This window comes from Lissotriton helveticus, chromosome 7, assembly GCF_964261635.1.
Source record: "Lissotriton helveticus chromosome 7, aLisHel1.1, whole genome shotgun sequence".
NCBI classification, from domain to species: Eukaryota; Metazoa; Chordata; class Amphibia; order Caudata; family Salamandridae; genus Lissotriton; species Lissotriton helveticus.
Genome location: NC_136068.1, coordinates 194254680 through 194267169, shown reverse-complemented (window position 1 = coordinate 194267169; position 12490 = coordinate 194254680). Strand labels below are relative to the sequence as shown.

The 12490-nt window shown below is 43.3% G+C and overlaps 1 protein-coding gene across 2 annotated transcripts in view; it reads left to right on the top strand.

The window, feature by feature from the left end:
* KCNK15 (potassium two pore domain channel subfamily K member 15) overlaps nt 1-12490 on the top strand; it is a 124471-nt gene that overhangs the window by 62439 nt on the left and 49542 nt on the right. The window lies entirely within an intron of this gene.

The window sequence follows — 12490 nt, the reverse complement described above, 5'->3', positions numbered from 1 at the left end:
ATGATCATATCTTGACTCATGTCAATGTATATTTAATATTTTTATAATACTGCATATACTTCCCTTTGCACAGTGCATGTGTTCACTACCCCGTTCATTTGATCACTTTCGGGGGTAATAATGGTATGATGGATCTTTGTGCCACTGATGGCTATTTAAATTATATAACATAAACACTACCCCCTGCTGTGGGACATTAGATTCTGGACATCCATTGCAGTGATGAGACATTTACCAATTTACAGGTATCCTTTATCAAGGGGTTGCACACTTGCGGCTAAATTGCCAATGTCGGTGGAGGAGACATGGTTCACAATGCTAATTGCTCCAGTTGACTATAGTGCATGATCCTGGACGAATCAATGAGATTTCTCCATGATTTTGTTCTCTTATCTGCCACATTTGTGAGCATTGTGAAGCAGACTAAATATATTCATTAGTCAAATAATTATTCAATGTATTTTTGCATGCCAAAAATCTCTCTATTGTAAGTAATTAAAGAGATAGAAAATAACATGGATGTTTTCTAAAACTCAGTATAGATTTACATTTCAGTAAGTAGCAGTGGACTGACCATGTATGTCAGAAGAATATGTTGTAATGATCTCTATTTCATGGAAATTTGATGTCAGTCTCATGAAGATTGAATAGTCTTTGAGACACATGTAACACTATGGTATTTCTTGCTGGCAGATTCAGTTAGGAAGACTCACTATGTAGAGGTCTCACCAAACAATGCGAGAACGAGATTTAACAGATAACGTAATAATGGAAATGTTCACCCATAGCCTTCACTGATTTTCCTTTAATGGAAAGGATTCTCATTGAGGTAAAGGTTTCATGATGTTAATGTTAACTGGTATTTATATAGCGCCTAATCACCAGCAGGTCTCTTAGCACTTGAAGGAGAGTGGCCAGAAGCTACTAAACGGTGTCATAGACAGTGCATAGACAGTGGATGGATATGGAGCTAGACCGCATTCAGAGCCACTCTGAACATAAATGTTTTCAGCTGCTTCCAGAGCAAGAGGAGAGTGGGTTCCTTTCGGAGATGTTCAGGTAGCTGGTTCCATAACTGTGGAACCAGGAAGGAGAAGGCTCTGCCCCCTTTTGATGTGGTGTTGTACCGTGGGAGAGAGAGGCGACAGGCCTCGGAAGACCGCAACGTACGGCATGGGACATAGGTCCTCTCTTTAACCCTTAAGATGTTATTGTCAAGGGGGCAACCTGCACAAAGAACAGACTGTCTGTATTTTAGCCAGACCATGCTCTACAATCCAGCTAGAGTTTACCATTCCCATATGACTTGGTTATGATGCCATCTACGTATGGCCCAATCTTCATCCAATATTTTTTGCAAAGAACTACCCATCAGCTTATAGATGAGGTGCAAGGCCTTGATTTACCCCAGACAGTAGCCGGACAGGATACGCCATGTACAGATAGAGCTGTGCATCACATTAACAACCCACACATTGCAAAGCAAGTTGATTTGGCTTCAATTTGGTAATGATCGCAAAGTCACACATACAGAAATACACATTAAAGTCAGCCCACTGGGCTTTGACTATGCCTATTTTATATCATCAGCGAGAATATCCATAACTTCATAATTAGTATCTCACAACCATTTGAAACAGAGAGAGGATAAAACAAAACCATTTTGTTTTTCAGTATCCTATTTCTAAAGTTTGTGCATGTGCTTGTTGCTGCAAATCAATGGCGCATCTGGGAGGGCGGGGGCAGCACTATATTTTGGGGTCAGCGGAATTGAGCAAGACGTGTCTGTCGACTACCACCATCCCCCCGAGAACAAGTCGTCAGTCTGCCGCCACCCCCGCTCTTACCTGCACCAGGTGGCAAGCTTAGTGTCCGCCCCACATGCCAGTAAGTCTAGCTACTCCACTGCTGCATATATCTAGCCCCTCGTCCTTTGGTTTAGCCTTGGTTAGCTACAAACACCGTAGGAAAGTTAATGTAGAAGAGAAAAAAAGCATAGATCTATATTGCCATCAGTAGCTGCTCATCCCTGGCTCCATGGCTGAGGAGATACCAAGTGATCACATTGTAAAGTGTGTTTCCCAGCCCCAGAGGGATAGAAGGTGAAAACAGCAGGTAAACCCGCAAGGGCTCAAAGCATAACTGATCATGGTTGTAGGTGGGTTATGAGATTGGGATTGCGGTGACCTGACTCCAAAATGGAGGCCCTGAAGTTTCGGTAGATCACAGTTTTTAGGTCTAAGCCTACCAGACAGCACAGCTGTCTGATTTGCTAAAGGCAACTTGGGGACATTCAGAAAGCTTAACAAGGAATTAATTCCAGCCTTTGCTTACAATTGGCTTTGTGGTTTGTAACTCACATTTTCTGGCTTTCTACTTACTAGACTGTTCAGCATGAGTCCGTGCCTCCCAAGGAGCAAAGCCTTTTCACACTAACACCTTTCTGTAAACAGGCCTCTAAATCTTGTTCTTAGTTTGTCACATTTGCTGTGCATTCAGAATCAGATGTCAAATGTCAGGCTCTGTCTCCTGTGGGAGCTGGTGTTTACTTTTCTTTCTCTGACTTTGTGAGTGAGAGGATTTATCTGACGATCTTGCTGGATACTGGCAGTAGGAACGTTTTTTTTCCTAGTACACACAACATTTATATGAAATTGCTAGTAATTCAGAATAAATTAGAATTAGGAATGCACAAATAAAGCACATTTTTTCGTTAATTATGAAGTGTGTCAGATACAAATACTTTAATATGATCAAACCAAATCAATACATTAGGTGAAGCCATTTCCCCACATTATTGTTTGAGCCTTGTATAGTTTTTTCAATTCAAAATGTGTTGTCTGTAATGACGATGTGCTACCACACATTTGCTTCTCCACTCTACGCCATTCCACTCTACGCTGCACCACTCAATGTCACTGCACTTTACTCTTCACCACTCCACTTTACACCACTGCACACCATTGTGCTCTATGCCACTGTACTCTATGCCTCTCTACTCTACTCTGTGCCAATGCCCTCTACCTCACTCTACTCCACACAGCTCAACTCTTTGCCACTTCACTCTACACCACTCCAATCTAGGCCTTTCCAATCTATTCTGCCTAAAATCCACTCTACGCCACTCCACACGACGTCACTCTGCAACGTTGCACTCTGCGCTGCTTCACTTTATGCCAAAACATTGTATGCCAATGCACGCTACTCCGCAACACTCAACTCCACACCCTTGCAATCTACGCCAATCCACTGTACGCCACTCTAATCAGCTTTGGACAAATTTACTCTACGTTACTGCACTGTACACCACTTTACTCTATGCCATCACACTCAATACCACTCTACTCTATGCCACTGCACTCTACTCTGAAACATTCTACTGTATGCCACTGCACACCACTGCTCTCTACACCACTCTACTCCACTCTGCACCACTCCACTCTATGCCACTGCACTCTACGCCATTCTACTCTAAACCACTGCAGGCTACGTCACTGCACTCTATGCTACTGCACTCTACTCTGCACCATTGCACTGTACATGACTGCTCTCTACGCCACTACACTCAACGCTAATGCATTCTACACCACTCTACACCACTGCACCTTATTACATTCTACTCTGCAACACTGCACTCTCTGCCACTGAACTGTATGCCACTTTACTCTGCACTACTGCACTCTGTGCCAGTGCACTTAACGCTGCTCTACTCTCCATCACTGCACTCTACGTCTCTGCTTCACTCCCCTCTACTCCACTGCCCTCTTTGCCACTCACCCCACTCTACTCAACTCTACACTACTACACTCTATTCCACTCTACTCTATGCCTCTCTAGTCTGCACCACTCCACTTTGCACCACCTCACTCTATTATGCACCAATCTAATCTATGCCACTACAATCTACGATGCTGCATTGTACGCTGCTGAATTCTATACCACTGCACTCCATGCCGCTGCACTCTAAGCCACTATACTCTGGAACACTCTATGCCAAAGCACCCTTCAACAGTCCACTCTACTCTACACCACTCCACACCACTGAACTTTACTCTGCAGTACTCTACGCCACTGAACTATACACCATTTCACTCTACGCCACTGCACTCTACTCTCCGCCACTGCACTCTATGCAACTCTTCTCTACGCCACCCTACTCAGCACCAATCTATTTTATGCTACTGCACTCTACGCCAATGGACCTTATGCCATTCTACACCACTGCACTCTATGACACTGTAATCTGCAACACTGCACTCTGCACCACTCTTCCTAGCACTAATGAATTCTATGCCAATGCACTCTATTGCACTGCACTCTATGCTACTATATTCTGCATCACTCCAGTCCTCGCCACGGTACTCTGCGGCACTATATTCTACTCTGCACCATCTACGCCCCTCTACTCTGCCTCACTCTATGCTGCTGCACTCTATGCCACTTCACTCTGCACCACTACACTGTACGACACTGCACTCCACTATGCAACTCTCTAATCTATGTTACTGCATTTTATGGTGCTTCATTGTACACCGCTGAATTCTATGTCACTGCACTCTACGCCACTGCACTCTGCAACACTCTACACTAATGCACTCAACACCAGTCCACTCTACTCCGTATCACTCCACTGTACGCCATTGTACACTACTCCACTCTATGCCACTCCAATACATGACACTCTATGCCCTTCCACTCTACGACGTTCTATTCCACTCTTAGCCATTCCACTCTACGACACTCCATGCCACTCTCCTCTACGCCACTAAGTTTTAGGCATGCTGAACAGCAGCCTTGTTGTTGTACAACATGGATAAAAAACATGGCAAAGTCAATAGCTCTTGCAAAGGCGAGACAAATTGGATTTGCCAATGCTTGTTGTTGTTGATCTCATGAGATTTCGATATAGCTATCTTAGGGTTAAGCCATCCCATCCTGCAAACAGAATTGCCTCTAAGTTGGCCTTCATTGGGTTTGCCAAGCAAATAAGTCCTTCGAAATGAATTTAAAAAAAAACTTCATTTTATATGCTGCCATCAAAATAAATTTCTTTTTAGAATGCATGTGTGAAAAATGGGATAAAAGTTACTAGTGATACGATTTATTTCAGTTTGTATATGTAAAATACTCCAGCATACATTGCAGTGGAAGTCATTCCTGGAAGGGAAAATGATACACACAATAAAGTCCACTCCATGCGCATTTTGCTAACAAAAGGTTTAGCAAACAGCAAAAGCTAAAAAAAAAAAAAAAAAAGTGCAGTGTTAAATCAGAAAGTTGGCTATACTCAAAATGCATAAATCAGGAAATTAGTGCATGCACTGGTGATAGAGAGGCTTATGTGTTTCTGTGCATGCAACCATGGGTTCCATGACGGGAACCCTTAAACCCACCGCGAGAACAGGTACAGTGATAAACTGGAGGACCCACCCATGTGGTGGGGATCATCAAACCCCCACAGTGGAAGTGGTGCATAGTTCCGCTCAATCGAAACTGACAGCACAAACGTGTCACAAAATCAATGTGAGCTCAGCGCGACCCCATACCTGCCTTTTAAACAATTCTATAGGCTCCAACTTGGGGTTCCACATATATGCTCAAGTGTGCTTCCTGTAGCATCACTCACACTCCCTTTGCTTCCTCCTAAAGTTTTCTAACGGGGAGGGTAATAAATAGGTTCCAAGTGTTACAAGCAAAATGATTCCCTCATCTGCATGCAGACATGTGCCCATGCAAATAAATGAATATTCACTGTACAATGTAAGGGCACTGACTTCAATTCCTGACAGTGCCTCTCACAGAAGGACAGTGGACCCACTTGGGATACAAAATCTCCCAGGAAGTACACAAATTCCCGTGTACTCTCAGAGTAATTCTAGAAAGCAACTACCAATGCAAACCTACTCTTCCAGTGTGTGTTACATCAGCCTAGCTCTAGCCTGGCCTAGCCACCTACAAGCGCTTAAAAAGAAAAAATATTTCCTATGATTAATGAATAAGGGCATCTAGCTATATTTCATTGTAACCCTTTATTATGAGCTTTTAAAGTCAGAGACATACACACTTAAAAAATGATTGGAAGAAAAATTCCAGTACCAGAAATTTTGTTATTTACTCTTCATTTTAAGGGAACCCAGAAATCCTCTCTTGGGACGAAATTGTTTGCAAATAATGATGCAGTGTTTGGTGTTATGAATAACTGAGACAGCCCATGTCGTCAAATTTGTAGGACATTCTGATTTATGTAATTTACAGTTTTAAGTGTCGTCTAGACAGCGTCTCAAAGAGACATGTTGTGTTTAATCTGTGGGCTTCAGCCTGCACACAGGCTTCCTATTTGCTAACTCCATCGTCTGTCTCATATACTTTGTTACCTTTTTCCCAGGGCATGCATGGTCATGTCTCTTCTTGTGTTTGGCCCTCCCTCCAGAGCATGGACCAAGTACTTGTAAACATCCGCTGCTCCCATTTTTAGAACTATTTTAGAACTTTTATTTTTTAGAATTCTACCCAGTGCTCGTGCTTTTACCTGCTCCGTCCACTCCCACCCAGCCTCATGACCCTGTCTACAGTTCACCCCCTCCCCTGTCACTGCTTTTCCTTTTGTTGCTGCTTTTCGTTTCCACCACCTCCTCCCTTCTTTCGCTGCTTGCTCCCTTGCACCTCCCGGTTCTTGCCCCATCCACAGATCACCCTCTCCCCTGTCACTACTTTTCTCTTCGTCGCTGCTTTCTGTTTCCCCCACTTCCTCCCTCCCATCTATGTTTGCTCCTTCACACCTCCCGGTGCTTGTCACATCCACAAATCACCCCCTCCCCAGACCCCAATCACTGCATTAACCCCCCATTATAGTCTGTTTTGTTTTATTGAGTGGTGGTGTCCTGCCTTTTAATGTACTGTTAGTGTATAGCTGACGTGCTGATTGGAGCATGTGTGCACGGCTGTTATTACTTGGCACATGTGTAGCCTCTGTTTATTTTCCACAGGTGTGGGTGCTCGGTATGTGTGCGTGTTTACACCATATGTGGTGGTTCGGCAATGCTGTTTATAGCTGGAAAATCAGACCTAAAGTGAATCATGTATGCGTTATCACCGGGCATGCCAGATCTTCTAAAATACCGGGGTCTTCTGCTGTAATTGCATAGCCATGTTTCTCCTGTGACAAATGATTGAACTGTTTGTATCTCGCCTTGTTGCTTCTTATTTCATAGCGTGGTACTGTATTTCTTCGAATTTCTCCCTTCAAAACACATTCTACTTTTTCAGCATTCACCTGTGAAATGTTTCTGTGTGCCATTGTTGCTTAACTTGAATTCTCTTCAAAGGAGCCAGGCTGATGCTTGATATCATCAAGGTCGCCTGCCCCTCGATGTCCATGGCAAAAGTAATCATTTTAAGGTGATTGCCAAAGCGATGTATTTCCTCATGTTCACTACTGCTTTTTGTGTGCAGTTTTGTATAGTGCCAACATTACCCAAAGGTAGTGGAGCACTTTACATTGGCACCAGTCACGTTTTTTTTGTATAGTTTGTTATAGCACCAACACCACCCAAAGGTATTGGAGCGCTTTACATTAACACCAGTTACTTTTCATGAGGACACCATAAACGTAGGCAAATCATGTATTCTCCCCTGCTGCAGCCCGCATTTGCTGTTGGTTACTCATCGACCTCCCATCCGTTGCTGCTTGCCCATGCTGCACTCCTGTTGAACAGATCCCCTCTTTCCCCAGATTCCCTCCTTTCCCAACTCAGCTTTTCATATTTGTTTTTGTGTGCAGTTTATGTAGCGCCAACCCCATCCAAAGGTATTGGAGTGCTTTACATTAGCACCAGTTACTTGTTTTTGTGCAGTTTTACATAGCGCTAACACCCCCCGAAGGTATTGGAGCACCTTACATTAGCATCATTTACTTTACACTAGGACACATTCACTTTTGTAGGCACAGCGAGAATAAGTAATTTGCCCAAAATCAAGGATGTTAAGCAGATGCCGAAACTCAAACCAGGTTTACCAGCTCAATAGTCGGCAGCTCTGGCCCTTAGGCTATATCCTTTCCTGAAAGGAAATCATATCATCTCCCTAGCCTCGGCCTCAGTTCGACATTTTGTTATTACGGATAAATCTCCCCATTTCTAATCACAACAAGCATTGACAAAACCAGTAGGTTTTGCCTGTGTGAAATCTATTGTTTTCTAGGTCCTGGCTAGACAGCGCATGCACTGTCTCAAAGAGACGTGTTGTGTTCTATCTGTGAAGCTTGGAGGCCGCCCATCTCCTACCATTGGTAAACTTCAGCATTGCGCCCATTTTCTTTGATGCCATTTGTCATGGCATGCAGGCTTCGTGACTTCTTCTTGGGGCCAATTCACAGAACTAATCTGAGATAAAATCCTGAACTTACTACTTTTGGTATTTACAGAAGACATTTAGTAGTAGTAAAGTTAGGATTTTGTCTTAAGTTAGGATTTTGTCTTAAATTAGGATTTCGTCTTAAGTTAAACTTAAGTTTGTCTTAAGTTTTGGTTTTAGGACAAAATCCTAATTTTAAGACAAAATCCTAACTTTACTACTACTAAATGCTTTTTGTGAATACCAAAAGTAGTACGTTTAGGATTTTGTCTCAGATTAGTTCTGTGAATCGCTCCTTTCTCCGTCTTGCAATAGCAGCGACAACAGCCGAAGGTATTGGAGCGCTTTGAGTGCTCACCAGTTACATTCTACAATGACACATTCATATTTATCTCTGATCCTGCTTCAATTAAGGTATTTCCCCCTTGATTGTAGCTTCCCCTTCCGTCGTTGCTTGTTCATCTCCCCATTCCCACCTGCTTCACTTCTTGACCCGCCCTCCCACTACCTCCCTCTTCACTGCTGCTGTTATTTTGTATTTTGTATTTTTGTGTGTAATCTGATGATATTGGAGCACTTGTCCCATCCTCCATCTTGCTATAGTGCTAACACCAGCAGATGGTATTGGAGCGCCTTAAGTGCTCACCAGTTACATTACACAATGACACATTCATTGTCGAATGCAGGAGGAAATCTAAGTGATTTGCCCAGAATCACAAACTGTTCAGCCGAGCCCGAGATTCAAACATGGTTCCCCAGTTCCACTGTTGGCAGCCCTGGCCGTTATGTCACATCCTAGCTTCACTTCAAAGCTCCTCAGCTGTTTATCTCTATCACGTCCACATTTGTTCAGCAAGACCCCGTTAACACCGAAGAAGCACTGGCAAAGTCAATAGATTGCAGCAATGTCTGAGCTATTGGCCTTGCCAATGTGAATGTCTTTCTGCCATATTTTCTAGCAGCACATCTGCTGTTCAGCATGGTTGAAGTACACTGAAAAAAGTGCTATGGTACGGCCATGGCAGGCCACGTCATAGCACTTTTTTTATGTTAGAAGGGGCAGGACAATAAACTCAACATGGGGGCGAAAAGACTCAGCTTCGGCTCAACATCATGTGATTCTGGACTTTCAGCCATGTTGAACAGCATATGTACTGCTAGATAACATGGATAAAATACATTTGCATTGACAAGGCCAATAGCTCAAGTATTGCTGAAGCTTATTGACTTTGTCAAAGCTTGTTCTCCTCTCCTTACAGTACACTTTGAGATTTGTCTTGAACCGCCTGATTCTCATAGAATCAAGGCCTAAGGCAGGAGCAAATAAAAATTCCTTGTTACAAGATGGTCTGTGGCCAGTGTTATTTAACAGATCTTAGTCGAGTTGTTTCAAACGCTCCTAATTGGGCAGAGGAGAGATTCTGCCTGCTTCCTTGCTGGAAAATCCATCTAGCATTTGATCCTTATTGTGTTCATACACTAAAAGGCGTGCAGTGCAATTAAAATAACTATGCAGTCCTCCTACACTCGTGTCAGCTTATTGTAGGAGCGGAGGACATGGTTGAATAAAAATCTAAATTTGTCAGCCCACTTCCTTGCATCTCAAGTCAGCATCCTTGTCTTAAATGGATTAGATATATAAAATCACTCTTTATGCAAGTGCACGTGGATTGCTTCAAGCACATTTTCTTTGCCAATATACTTTAATTAATAACATTGCCTGTTTTATATCATGTTATATTTTCTTTTGACATTTTTCCTTATATGATTGTGACGAAGTCCCTGACCTGGTGGTGGAAAATAAAGTCTTATAGCATAGCTACCATGGAACTTTGACTTTGCTACCAGTAGTGGGCAACCAAGACTCCGTAAAATAGCCTTTGTCATTGTTTGGCAACCTGGCCGAGCTCAAGACATAAGAACTACAGGAAAAACCCCATTAAAAAACAGTGAAGGCTTAAAGAAGGAATTTCCAACAAAATAAATTATCACCGACTACCCAGGGTTAACTCCAAGGAAAATTATCCCAGCCATAAATGCTGGCATGATGGCCACAGGGGCAAGTGCCATTTCTGAAGGATATACATTTGCCAGCAATTCTTTCTTTTCGTAGTCTAAAAACTCGTTTGTCTCTTCTTCAAATGTAAGACTGTCTCTGACATTTTTTTGTTCTGACATAGTTTCATATTTGGGCTAATGATGTAACGTCAAATGATTGCCCACACCTGTACAGTGTGATGTCACAATGCCCAGTCATTGGAGGCAGCACAGAGCAGGTAATCATCTTTTCCCAGAAACTGTGAGAGAAAAATATGCTCCCCTCAAGAGACCGCTCTGTTTGCTGGAAGCAAAGATGAAAATACATAAATAACCATTACTGTAGGGAAGTGAGTTCCTAGAGCACACAATAATCCCCCGTAGAGAGACACCAGGCGATGAGGTACAAAATATTGCTTCTTTATCCCACTCATAATGCGGAGCATTACAAGTAAGCCTCCAAGTCGTAAATGTCCTTTAACCCCACAGCGGGGCCTTATATAACTCTCGCCAAGATACACGTGCACGCGACATATTGAATGTTTACAATCCCATAGAACGGCATGTAAGCAGTTAACTCCCCCATTTTATGATCTACCGCGTGAGCGCGTCACAACAGATCACATGCTTGCAAACATGAATACCCACTAGCCCCTTCAAGTGTAAACACAGGGACACGATGTGTGAGCACCAGCACGACAGCATAGAGGACGTCAACGCGCTCGTGCATCTCTACACCCAACACATCTCCTCCCTTTTATAATAAAACATTTATTATGACTTATTATCATTAAAACTACAGAACATAATCCTGGTACTTTCTGGGCATAGTATGCACTGTACTACACCTTGCCTGCCTCAACATCACCTTTATGTCAGCAGGAATGTTGGCAGTGGGACGGGATCTTGCAGTGTCAACCACTCCACCTAAACTGTGTTTTAACAATGCAAGTTTCCTTTCTGCCCCACAATCCTCACCCTCTAGTACCTCAACATAGGCTAGGAACATGTCTTCCAAAGTCTTCCAATCCATAGGAGGTTGCCCACCTATAGCAAGAAAAGAGGGCAGAGGAACAATTCCTGCCATGATAATGCTAAAAGGTAAATACGTACACAGTAATGCAATATACCATAAAATAAGAAAGGTAGCTGCCGTTGCAAGAAGTAGGCCTGATATATGCTGTCCACTAATTAAAGTGGGAGCCTTGCACCAGTCCAAATGACCCTTATGATGTATGAGGTCAAAGATACCCTATAGAAAGCTATCGTAATGGTAGCTGTGGAGAGCAGCCTTCAGGGTTAATCTTGAAGGAATTTAACGCAGCTTGTTTTACCAGAATATCACCTCTTGAAAGTATTAAATAAAAGGAGAACCATACAGTAGTTATATAAAAATATGTATTCATTAATATCATTAATATAACACTCTCTAGTATCCTAGGATAGAACACAAAGCACACAATACGAAGTCAATAGAACAGTAGCACAATATACAGTGGGCTCCAGGGGCGACCACACCATATACTAAAATACTAGTATAACAACCGCAACTCAGGTCAAGACAAGGTTTGGAGCACGTAGAATCACTGGGACCCCAAGGAACCACCCAAGATGAGTAGATAGGGACCCCACGGAGGACGGGTGCAGTGTGCTAACACGACCGCAGGCTCTGTACAATTCTATGGAGAAGTCACAGTTGCAATTTTACAGTTTAACGACCTTTCTAGGAGGACTTCGAGGAAACCCTTCAGAACTTAAAAGGTTGGAGAGCCACCGCACCCGTGGATACCAAAATACCAGAGTTACCTATCCCAGAGGAGCCCGGTGCATAGGGTTGACGTGGCGTCGGAAACCGCTATCATTCTGTATGGATGGCTTCGAAGAAGTGCTGCTGGCATGAAGGAGAAAAGGGTCCGATGGAATCCAAGGCTGGATTCTGGAAGGAAGGAACCTGAAAAGAGAGGGGTAAAAGTCCGGGTCACTTCACAGTTACCAGGGGCTCGGGAGACGAATGCCCACCGATGTCGGGCGCTTCAGGTGCGAAGAAGGGATACTTGACTCTGCAGCCACGAGGACCAGGAGATGCGATGACGACCAGGAG